The sequence below is a fragment of the Heliangelus exortis genome, chromosome 6 (assembly GCF_036169615.1).
Source record: "Heliangelus exortis chromosome 6, bHelExo1.hap1, whole genome shotgun sequence".
Lineage (NCBI taxonomy): Eukaryota > Metazoa > Chordata > Aves > Apodiformes > Trochilidae > Heliangelus > Heliangelus exortis.
In genome coordinates this window covers 5,313,446-5,326,934 of record NC_092427.1, presented here as the reverse complement: position 1 = coordinate 5,326,934, position 13,489 = coordinate 5,313,446, and positions in this window count along the sequence as shown.

Here is a 13,489-nt window from a genome sequence, read left to right as displayed (position 1 = left end):
GTCCCCAGGAGACAAGTGAACAAGTTTGGGCCAGAACTCCCTCGCCTCAGCCAAGAGGGTGGAAGCCATGACTGTGTCAGATAGCTGTGCTGCACATTAATGAGGCTGCCCGAGCAGATGCAAAACAAATAAAAGACAATTGATGGAAACTAATTATTATTTAAAAGAGTTCAGTACGGATGTGTTTAAGACACAGTTATGAAATATGGGATTTAACATCTATTCCAATAAAACCTGTGCTGAATGACATCCAAGCCCGACACAGTTAATTAAAGCCTGGCGTTCAGACACTCATGCACAGACAGCAATAAACAGCTTTTGCAGTTGATTAAGCAGTGGAGGCTGAGACTTGGAAATTGCCACAGGAGATATTTGCTGCTCAGTACAGCTCAGAGCCACAGGTAATCCTGCTGGGAGCAGGATTGCTCAGCTTCCCTGCCCCAAACCAGGAGCAGCAGACTGATGGGCACCTTCTCCTCGCCCCCTGGATGAGGGCAGCCACAGCCATGAGAGAGGTGGGGAGGTGGATGCTCGATGGAGCACAGGTGAGCTGGGCCTCTGGAACTGGGGAAAAATGTTTGCAAACTGTTTGGCTTTTCCCTTTCACTAGTGGTCCCCTTGGTTTCTAGACAGAAAAAAAATATCCCCCAAAACCACCAAACCACAGCGTGGAGCTGAACAGTGATTTTGGGTACACAGAAGCTCATTCTTAGAACCTTAGTTCATAGCTTTCACCCTCAGCAACAGGTGTGTGTGTGACAGGATACACATACACAATTGCACAGTGCCTTGCCCCGGATTATTTTAATAGGCAAAGCAAACAACAGAAAAGCAAGAGGAGCATTACAACCATTTCCCAGTCCCCTGCCATTAACAGCAGCCTCCTGCAGCCTTTAATTCTCAGCAAATAGTTTTAGTGAACAATTTGCTAGGCCCGCAGAAAACTCAAGCTAAGTGGGGGTGAATTTTTGCTTTCCACCTGATGGGGTTCATTAAGCATGATTAAAACTCTATGTGACAATGCCACCAGCTGGGCCTTACACTGCTCCATCATCTGCTATGCCACACCCAGTGGGGACACCAGCAGCCCAGGATTTGTGGCCACAGTTCCTGTTACTCATTCAGAGTTCCACACCTACAGAATGTTTGCATGGACAGGGAACCTACAGGCTAGACAAAAATGGGTAAGATGGAAAGGCAAATTTTTTGTTAGTGCTTTTTCTTTCTCTGTTAAATGACAACGCTGTCTTTTCCAGCTGTACCTACATGGAAAACAGGTTAGGAAATGAAATCAGAGAGTTTCTATTCAAAACACAGTCCAAGAAGGATGAATGATATAATAAAATATATAAAATATATAGCATGTAATATACAAATATGTATTGTGATATGATAGTAATAACAAAAACAACATATATCCTGTAAGTCCATCCTGCAAGTCAATACTACCTACAGCAAGTGGTCTTTCACTGTCAATATTTACAATTCATTTTTGTGAATTTTCTTGAGTGCAACACAATAAGATGACACTAAAAAAAAGCATCAGCCTCTTCTCATATTTGTTTCTCCTTAGCTTTTTCTCATCACCAGGAGAAAATTCTGTGAATTTAATCACAGAATCACAGGACAAGAAGCAGTGGTCACATACAGGAACACAGGAGGTTCAACCAAAACATAAGGAAAAGCTTCTTCACTGTGTGTCAGAGCACTGGAACAGGCTGCCCAGAGAGGGGGTGGAATCTCCATCTCTGGAGACATTCAAAACCCACCCGGTCACCATCCTGTGCTACCTGGTCTGGGTGAACCTGCTCTGGCAGGGAGGTTGGACTAGGTGGTCTCCAGAGGTCCCTTCCAACCCTTCACATTCTGTGATTCTGTAATAATATAATGTAATGTAATGTAATAATATAATAATATTATCCTCTGGTGTCAGAGGACTGATGGCAAAAATAAGAGATGTTGCTGGATACAGGGCTCATCAACAGAAGTAATTATCTCTCATAAATGTATAATATATAAACCATAATTATTTGTGTAAGATCTAGATTGCTGAAGGAGGATAAAAACCATCTTGTGATGCCAGGAGGATGGAGGGGCAAGGAAGTGACACATTTTTAGTGACCTTGTGCTGCTTTCAGCTAACAGCATGAGTTCTTCAGGCTCTCCATCAAATCTGAACTGAACTTAAAAGTAGCAGAGACTCAAAATCAGTTTTAGTAATGAAGCTGCACTTTACTTTTCATAACAATGGTTTTTTTTAAAAAGTATGTCAAAGAGAATTGAATTTGGATCTATGAATATAGCAGTAAGTGATGTAACTCAAGTTAATTAAATTCTGTCTCCCAAGTAGATTTTTCCTTTTTCCAGCAGATATATGCTATAAATATTATAGCCTTGGTTAAATCTAAGCATCCACTTTAGATCAATGTGTTTTCCCAGTGACACCATTCTGAAAACACTTCAAATATATAAAATGTTCTCATGAGCAAAAGCTGCTGAGAATAAAGAAGATGCAGAAGTAGAGACGTGAATCACTTTGAAATACTTTTCTGTGGAATTTCCATGAATGTGTAGGAGTCCTCCCTCCTGTGCCCTTGGTGAGGCATATTGCCAGTTTCTCCCTTTTGGGCAATGCTCATTATGGGACAGCAAAAAAGCTCCATCAGTGCTCCCACAAAGGAACAGCAAATGGCCAAGTTGCTACTTGCATCGTGGAATCATGAGGAGTTCCACATATGGCAAAACCAAGGTTTTTTCCTACCTTTGTGGAGAAGATGGTGCTACTCCCAAGGAGTGATAGAAGATACATTTTCTTTTTGACCATTGAGTATTATTTCACACCCAGATGTCCATCAGCAGTGTCCAAACAATCTTCATTACAGTTACCTTATAATTATTATTATTGGTTTTGAAAAATGAAAATAAACAGGTTGCACATATGTATCATCCACCCATGGGAAAACGGGTTTTTACAAGCACCTTACATAATTTTTAATGTATTTTATGTATTTTTCTTCACTTGACTACTCTCAGAAGCAATAGTGTGTGGTTTTACAAGGGTTTCAGCCTTCAGATTTATGCTTTGGTGTGAACTAGACTGCTACCTTCAGCAGTAAACTTGGATCAGGAAAAAAAAAAATCTCTTGTTCTCTGACTGCACAGTGAACCTAAAAAAAAATTTCATTAAGCGGGTTTGCTACACAGAATTTTGAGCAGTCTTTAATTTCTGCTGTACATTCTCAGACACATTGGATGGTGAACTTCAAACTTACACATGAAACATTCAGAGACAGGATTTTAAATCCTAGAGCACAAAGGAACAGATTTAATCAGCTCAGTACATGATGACAAAATAGTTGAGTAGATTAAATTAAAATTCCACACTTGCAGTGGTTTATGAGGAAGGATGTTTAGTCCTATGGGTGGCTTTTTTTTTTCTTTTTCCTTTTTTTTTTTTTTTTTGCCATAGTGTAAGGAAACACGAACAGCTGTGTTACGTACACTGAATACATTTTACTTATATCACAGCAACTGCTCAGTTCCTGGCAAACTTGGAACTCAGAGTACTCATAAACAGCAGGTTATGTAGATATCCATTTCCTCCTAGAAATTTAATTATGCGAGACCAGGCTATGAAAACCAGAAATTTCATTTCTTGCCCACGTGCCTGGACTTTAGAAATCATCCATGTGTTTTGGTGGCACAATAGCCCCAAATATTCCTAAATTCCTAAAAGCTCCTTAGAGAATGAGTGCCACCACACCTCACACTGCTGCAAGGAATACTCACAGGTTTGGCTCTCAAATCCAAAGCTGAGCAGCACCAGGCAAAGCAGCTCCATCTCCCTGCTGGTTGCTGCTGGGTTCCCCCTAGGCTGGACGTGCAGAATGGGTTTGGAGAATGCTTAAAAGCATTCAAAAATTGAAATTACAGCAGAGAAGGTAGGATAATGGAACACTTTGCTTTGCAATGCTGCTCTAGGTTAGGCCAGCCAGGATTTTCAATGGAAAGAATCCATTTCTGTGCAGTCATTGCTACAAAAAGTGAAGTGCAAGATGCCTTTTTTGTGACAAACACCCATTTCTCCATGTATTCCTTAGAAAAATAACATTTCAGGTACTCCAGGACTATATAAAGTTGTCATGATCCACTGATTACCTCGAAGCAAATACAGATCTTTGCACAAAACTCCTGGGCAGCCCATTCCTCCCAAGGGATGTGGCCAAGCTGTCTTTGGAAGCTCCTGTGTCTGATCTCCAGCAGAGCTCAGCATGGAATGGGGATGAGAGCAAACACCAGGGACCACCAGGAGGAGAAATGGCAGAATTTCAATTCCTCAGAACAAGAAAACAGCAAGAGTGGTAGTGAGGTTGAAGGCAGAGAGAAGAGGACTGGAGTGCAAGATAAGAGCCCCCAAAACCAGCTGGAGAGGGAAAAAGGGGAGGATTCCTGGGATTATACAGAGCAGACCTGGAGGTTTGTACAACTCTAGCATTGATATAGAAGCATTTTTGCCCCTCTTCAGGAATGAAAGGTGTGGTTGGGGCATTCCTGGAGTTACTTTGCACACCCACATTCACTTCTCTTGCTTTTTTTTTTTTTCTGATCTTTCAAATCCACGTGCTTAAATGCTGAGGGGAGAATGGGGTGGGGAGGAAACACCCCCAAAAATAAAACAAAAAACCCTGATTTGCCTCACTAGAAGACATGAGAACATAACAAGACACCAGCTATTTGAACCATCATCTCAGAGAAAGCCTCAGCCTGACAAAAACCCTTTCTTCCAGCTGCCTTATGTCCTGAACCCACCGGAAAATGTCATTGTCAGTTGTACAGGAGGAGAACTTTAATACTATTTAAAAGTCATTGGGTTTTTAAAATTGTGCAAATACAAGGCTATTTGTGGTTTTTTTGTTTTGTTTTTTTTTTGCTGAAGGTTACAGTATTCAGCCAATTCCTTAGATATAACCCCCCCTCCAAGCACAGTTCAGGGGTGCACCCTGGGGTGTTTGTTGTCTTTCCACCACCAGCAGCCCCAGTGCCTGGTAATAACCCAGGGTTGCTTTTCCTCAGCCTTCTCTGCAGCCAGAGGATCTGCACTTGTACTTCTTACAGTCAGTCATCAGTGTGAAACTGTTAATGGACTCACTCATCTTGGGAGCTACAAATGGAGCACATCATTGCTTTCTTGCTGATGCTGTATCACCAGGCAACTTAATCACACACGTGCCCGTGGCTCTGCATTTCAAACACAGTTGAATAATGTTGTGCCCATTAAGTGCAGCCTGTTATGTGGGTAAAAGGTGTGACTTGCAGCTTAGCACTGGGATTTTTTTATCCTAGGAAACGAAATTGTGCTGTTCTGAAATAAAACGTGAACAGGAACATTGCTGGGGTGGGATGGGTGGGTTTTGTGGTGGTTGCTGCACCTCTCAGGAAGCTTTCAACCACTTAGGAATTGCTTTTGTAATGAGCTCACAGAATCACAGCCCTCCATGTCCTGAACATCATGAACTCCTAGACTGACCCCTTGTATAACATAAGAACTACTTAAACTAAATCTTGGCTGAATTACAGCATTAACTGTTCTGAAGAAAAGCCATTTAATTTTGATTTACAGATTTCCAGTGATGGAGACTGCAACAATGACCCTTTGTAATTCAATCTCATGGTAAATAACCTCCCTGATTGAAAGCAAAACCTCAGACCTAAACAAAAATACACTTCTATCCTCAGCACCATCAAATTTCACTCACTGATTCTAAATTAATCCCATGGACCCATTCCAGACCTGTCTGTACTCCTCTAACCCTAACTCCTCAGGCTGCCAAAGCTCAGAGGTTTGTCTGGCGAAAATGATTAGGAATTCTTTCTAGCACCAAGTCTTGTTTTTATAGGTATAAATCTAATAAAATTAGATGCATTTGATACATTAAATACTGTCTATGTATTCTCTGATGTCCAGAGCTTTGCAGAGAAATTACCACTTGCCTTTTACAGAGCTGCATAAAGTCTTGTCATTTTGTGTTGGCTTTTTTTTTTTTTTGGTGGGGGGGGGGGGTGTTTCTGCTGAAATATGAAGATATTTGTTCCCAGCGCCACATCAGTTTGAGGATTAGTGTCTCACAGGTTGTGTCCAGCATCAGTGCATGTCTTCATTTACAGAGCAAGATTTACATGCAAAGAAGTGACAATATAGAGCTGTGTGTTCAATTTGGACCGCAGTTAAGGAGGAGGCATGAGTCCCATGTCACCCTCTGACATCTTCAGATACCAGGTAGAGTCCAGAGCTGCAGTGAAGAAAAGACAACATGACAACTTTGGTCTTCATGCTGTCACCCATCATCTGGTTAGGAGATGTTACTCCAGCACCAGGCTCTTCTGTGCTCATGAGGCATGGAGCAGGACTGGGATGTGGACAGCATCATCTTCTCTGCTTCATTTTACCTCTTCACTTTTGCAAAGGCTGAAAAGAAGGCTTTTGGATAGGCTGAAAGAAGAAGGGTTCTTCCATGACGGATAGGGGACAAGCGGCTTTAAATTTCAGCAATGGAAAATGAAACATACTCATGGCCACAAAAAAAAACCCAAAAGGACAATGAATGCCAAAATTGGTTTGTCAAGGACATTGCTGTCACTCTCCAGAAATGCTGGAGAAATGCCTATGGTAATCTGGCTTAGCTATAGCTGATGCTGCTTGGGAAACAGAGAGGGCAAGAAGGACCCCCGAGGTCCTGTCAAGCCCTGTGATTCTGTATTTGTTATTCTTAATTAAATAGTTGTCTCCCTTGGTGCTGTCTACAGGGTTGCTGTCATCTGTAATGAATATGACTCTGTTTTTCTGTCATTCAGTTCTTGCAAAAACATCACAAGTTTTAAAATTGCAGTTCAGACTATAAATATAATAAGTACAAATAAAAAGAATGGTTCAGTACAAAGAACTCTATTTCATATTATCTGTATCCATGGAAATCCAGTTAATTTCCCTGTTTTATTTTTTTATTTATTTTTTTAAACCTGCCATTGAACTGCTTTAGATACTAGGAAGCCAAAAAAAAATGTATGAAAACACTAAAGAAGTAGAAATGTATTTGAGTACTTTGAAATCTAAATAAGGAAGGGTTGAAAACAATACAAGATGCTGCTTTTCACGAAGTTCTGCAGACTTCGGGTAAAGATAGATGCTTTCTAAAATACCTGACAACAAGAATGAAAAGAATCCCATCAGATTCTTTTAATAAACATAAAATATTACATGAATTACTGAGGAGACATATTCTCTTTTTTTTTTTAATAGTCCAGGCAACTTGAAAACAAAATACCCATTTAGCCAAAAATTAATAAATAGGCAAGTACTGGGGTGTAACTCTGGTTCCACTTGCACTGGAATGCTGTTATTATTTTTATATCTGCAATCAGCAGAACCTGGGACAGCCAATTCTGGACTTGTCATTCCCCCCAGCATGTGTCACACCATTATTATTTCTGGTTGTAATCCTTGCACATAACATCATCACAGAATCATTGCAAAAAGAGTCCCTGGAAGTCTTTAGGGCTCAGGTGTGTTCCCCAGTGTTGTCCAGCCTGCTGGTGAAACCTTTCTGAATGGCCAACAGAGGAGACTTTGTCCTCCTGATGTGTTCACTGAGTCTCTTCACAGGACTCATAGAAGATGTGATAATACAACATTCAAAATAGTCCATGTGGCTGCAAATGAACCTGATTCCAAATTAGAACCTGATTCTTTCTCCTCCTCTTTTAATATCAGGTAACTTTTGCATATAGCATTCCAGGCACCTCCTGGAATCTCCACCGTTTTGCAGACCCCATTGGAGAGCCCCTTCTCAGCGCACAACCCTCACTCATGGTACCAAAGCATCTTTTGCCCAAAGGCTCGTCCCAGATTTCATGTTGCCTCCTGAAACTTACTGTGATAAGGGTGTGTAGGTGGTGTTTTTAATTCAGCAGTGCATCATTTCACTTCCTCCAAGTCACAACTGTTGCTTTATTGGGTCAAGAGCCATCTCCTTTCCTGATGGACTAATTAAGTGCTCCTTGTCCCACTGAAGGGTAACGCTTCCTATTCCCTCCCCCTTGGAGAGTCACTGAGCACATCTCAGGATGAAGTGTCCTCCTTGGTGAGCTTTCAGATTTTACATCATGCAGTACAAATAAACACCCTTGATGCAGCATCTAAATGGAGTTTCAGTGTTCACAGGTTATTGCTCATTCCTGGCTGATGTGACAGCAATTAACCATGCTGGAGTGATGACAAGTGGGGGGTGACTGACCTCAATATTATTCTCTTCGGTAGGTTGGAAGAATTGTTCTGATAATAATAATGTCCATGGAAACAGGACGTGGTACAGTAATATGTGACAAGATTCAGGCTGTCATAATGTATTTATTGGATATGGCTATTTAAGCAGACAATATAACTGCTGCTTTTTGATACCATTGTCGTAATGGGCAATGTTTTGCTATTTCATTTAGCATTAATGTGCTTGTTAATCTAAATTATTCTATTCTTTCATTTGGTTTTCCAAAAATAGATTTCTTAGAAAAAGTCTAGTCTATAAGATATGAGAATATTCTTTTGTTTTCAAATATTGAAATATGTCAGACACATTTTAAATAGAGCAGTCTATACAAATGCTCATGAATGAATGAACTTAGAATGAACAAAAGAGGTTTGTCCATCAAAAGCAATGTAATATTATTTGTTTCAGTTCTGATAACCCTTAACAAAGGGCACTCTGGACCAGTCAAATGTGATTAATTTAGACTATTCAGTGACAAGAAATGGCACTCAAAATTAACATTAATTTGATAGCAAAATGTATGATGAGAGCAGTCATGTAGTTTAACATTCTAAAAAACTGGGAAGACAATATTTTGATCAGGCCTGTGGACAACTCTACCTGTCTAGGATGATTCCATTTTGGAAAAAAGGATTTTCCTGGTCTGCAGAAGTGGGGCCAAACCCCCACTTGTTGGTAGTGGTGATGTACCCATCCATCCTTCACCCAGCACAGTGGTACAGGGTGACATGTCCCCTGTATTTCTGGCACAGCCGATCAGTGCCTGCCATCACTTTTTAACTGTTCACCACAGAACTAGGGGACTACTTTCAGCTCTTCCACTTGCTGTGTCCCAGTGACCTTGCATATTTAATCATAATTGGAAGTCAAGTGACTTTTACGAGACGTGAATGTTAATTAGCTCTCAAATTGCTGGAGAGGGTACTTTGTCTGGAGTTCCTCTGATTGTGATAATTAATTACTTGTGCGAGGTCAGCCTCCTGTCTTGCACAGTTCATTGAACAGTGTCTCTTCAAGTATTTATAAAGATGTTTTAGTACCTATCACTGAAAGCTACATTAATGTTTTAATTTTAAGCAGAAAAAAGGACAGCCTAATACTGTCAGACACGACTTTGGTGGTATACATAATAGCAATCTCAGATTAGCCATTTCATTATGTTTTATTCATGTTCATTAAGAATAAGGGAAAAAAGATACCCGATTCTGCAGTATAGAAAACAAACTTTAAAAAAGGAATTAAAGCTGCAATTGTAGAATAATTTATATTAAAACGCTGCTCATGGCAACCAGATTTCAGGAATTTCAAGATGATTAGAACACCAAAATGTATGCAGAAAATAAAATATCTTTTAACACCATCTGAAAAGTGACAGCTAAGACACATGAGAGCAGCACAACGAACCCAATCACACAAAGACACAGACAAATCTAGAGAAGGTCACTGCCTTTTTATGACAGACCTATTTCCAGGCCGCCTACTGAACTACAAAACCCTACAAAGAGGGTATGGATTTATGGACAATCAACAGACAAAAATATTTGTTTGTTTTCTTTTTCTGTCTATTTTAAGCTCCCTATGGCAGTGTATTATTCACACAAAGATCTGTTTGCTGTGCTGCACATTTGCCAACATTGGGAAGTAGCATTTGTAAATCAGGACTTGTGATGCACCAGGAAACATGTATCCAAGTAAGAAGGGCCACCTACAACCCATTTAATGCCATTTTACCAGCCTTAGAGGACACTTAAACTGAGTTACCAGCACACTGCTGTCAGACACCATACAGCAGGGATCACCATAGTGTCTCAAGTCACATTATCTCTGTTAAATTATCAAGATCCCCTCATAAACACAGGCAAAAACCCACTTTAGAGACTTGCTCCAGCAAACTGCAGGGCAGGACGCACTAATTGCATCTCAACAATGTAATTCAACTGTAATTTCTTCTGGAAAGAAAGGTCAGTAACCTGGCACTGCTCTTCTCCATGAAGTTTCTGCTATCCATATGCTCACATTGCAGCATGTCTATATGCAACCACAGGATCCAGGAGGATATATCTGAGCTTGCATTCTATTTTTTTTTTTTTTTTTGAGATTTCGTGAAAGGAAAGGGGAGGAAACTTTTCCTCTCTTTCAAAGGAATTCACAAGTTTTTTTCATGCCTTGTTTCTTGTCAGTGATAAGCAGAGGGATGGGGCAGTAATTAACACGTGGACACCGTGACCCAGAGGAAAACCACTTTATCTGTATCAGTTTCTGAGGTGAAGGTGGAGGCTGCTCACCTAAACAGAGGGCTAAAGGAGCCTTCTGGGTGGAGCAAGCATGACTGGAGCTCCTAGCAGCTGCTCCAACCTTCACAGGAGCCAACACATCAAGTCTGACACCCAGGTATGGTCATTCATCTAGGGAAACAGTCTCCATGCATCCCTCAGACAGAGGGATGGATACTTATTCCTTCTGAACACCATGGAAGAAAGGCAGTGGATGGCAACAAGTAGGGCACAAAGTCTGGGACAGAAGATAAGACAGCTTGATAGGCAACTTTCCTATCACAAAGATGTGGCTGCTCTCACTCCCAGCAATGTGCTCTTCAAAGGTTCCTTCCTGCCCTATTAATAGACTCCACCACCCTTAGACTGGGATACCCTATTAGCCCTGGGATACCCAATTAACCCAAATTTTGCCTTCACCAATGGAATTAGAACTTTGTATCTGACCAATTTGAGTCAGAGTAAGATCATTCAGGTTCCTGGCTTGCTGTAGGTGTTGGGTTGTTACAGAGCTCAGTGCATGGCACACAGGGATCACCAGACCTGGACATCAGCACACCCAGACACATCAGTGCAGACAGAAACCCAAACCCCAAGGCTCAGGTACAATCATCCTGAACATGCTGAGCAGTCACCTCTTCAGCATGTGCTCATTCTGTTTATCTCTAAAAAAATCATCAAACACCTACTTACAGAATCACAAAATCACTGAGGTTGGAAAAGACCTCGAAGATCATCAGGTCCAACCATCAACCCAATACCACCAAGCTCACTAACCATGTTCCCCCTTGTGCAATACCAACATGAAACACAAGTGAGGATCCACAAGTGAGAAACTGTTTGGCTACACATCTTTTTTTCCTGAAATCTTCTAAGGTGCCAACTCTTTTAAGGTTATTTAATTCCACGTTGAACACTCACTTTAAAAGAGTTTAACAGTAAAGCTAAATTAAGTTTTCATGGCAGTTTCAGGCCTTTTTTCTACCTACCTGTGAAAATGAGTCTTTACTCAGAATAACTACACATCAGCTCTATGCTACACATATGATGCATATATACCTAGCTTGGTAGTTAAAATCTGCTTTTTTCTTTTTTTTTGGGGGGGGGACAAAAATAGGTCATTATTAGGTTTAGTTGCAATAGTGGAAGAAGTAGTATGATTAACTTATTTCCAAGAAAACCTCAATTGACATCCTCTAGAGGCCAGCAGACGCTTCCCTCTATTCAAGTGCTACTTTGAAGACCACTGCCAGAGGCCACAAGAGTCACAACAGGTACTAAGTCACATGCAGCTGGCAAAAAGATGCTTTATGCATGTTAGGTCCTCTTTATCATCCTAAAATATGGGCACTAAATTAGAAACCCTTCTTTTCATCAGATTTCACACATGTGGAGATGGTAAGCATGAAAAATTGGAGGACTAGGATGACAAATGCTCACTCCCTTTATCAGCCATACATCCACCCATCTAAGAATTGAAAAATTCCAAATGCCACAACATCTTTGCAAAGATGCCCAGGGCTAGACAGACAAGATTCACTGTTGGTCTGCTTGTTCCTCATGAAAAATGTCTTTATATTTAAGGCTGATTACCTTGAGATCCTTTTACTATCACTGACATTTCTTTCCTTTATCATCTTCTCATCGTCCAAAAAGGGGGTTGTATCATAAGATACTTGTAGCAGGAGATGAACTTTGAGGCGATGAAAGGCTCTGAATGAGGACATTATCAGTAGAGAACTGGCCTCCAACCAGCACAGCTGCCGACCTGCTTCAGAATGAGCCATTTGCCGGTCTCAGGCCCCACCTTTTATTGGCCCTTGATCTTTGAGCATGCGCACTTGGGCCAGCCCTAACTGGGCACAGGTGAGGCTGAGCACCGACTGAGCTCATTACTCGGCAGGTCCTGCCACCTGTCGCCTACATTTCCCCCCCCCTTTTTTTTTTTTTATTTTTTTATTACCAATATACAATTTAGTACAAATTCTATAAATTCTATAGTACAAATTCTATATGGTTTTTTGTGGGGTTTTTTTGTTGGTTTTTTTTTTTGTTTTTTTTGTTTTTAAGTGGTTTTGTGGATTTTTGTTTTTTGTTTTGTTTTTAAGTGGTTTTGGCGAGAGTCTATGCCCGCATTCTCCACCAGATGTAGCAGGAGATGAACTTCAAGGCAATGATAGGCTCTGAATGAGGACAGGATCAGTAGAGAACTGGCCTCGACCAGCACGGCTGCTGACCTGCTTCAGAATGAGCCATTTGCCAGTCTCAGGCCCCACCTTTTATTGGCCCTTGATCTTTGAGCATGTGCACTTGGGCCAGCCCTAACTGGGCACAGGTGAGGCTGAGCACCGACTGAGCTCATTACTCGGCAGGTCCTGCCACCTGTCGCCTACATTTCCCCCCCCCTTTTTTTTTTTTTATTTTTTTATTACCAATATACAATTTAGTACAAATTCTATAAATTCTATAGTACAAATTCTATATGGTTTTTTGTGGGGTTTTTTTGTTGGTTTTTTTTTTGTTTTTTTTGTTTTTAAGTGGTTTTGTGGATTTTTGTTTTTTGTTTTGTTTTTAAGTGGTTTTGGCGAGAGTCTATGCCCGCATTCTCCACCAGATGTAGCAGGAGATGAACTTCAAGGCAATGATAGGCTCTGAATGAGGACAGGATCAGTAGAGAACTGGCCTCGACCAGCACGGCTGCTGACCTGCTTCAGAATGAGCCCCTTGCCCGTCTCAGGCCCCACCTTTTATTGGCCCTTGATCTTTGAGCATGCGCACTTGGGCCAGCCCTAACTGGGCACAGGTGAGGCTGAGCACCGACTGAGCTCATTACTCGGCAGGTCCTGCCACCTGCTGCCTACAGATACTTGATTTTATTCTGATACATTCTGCACT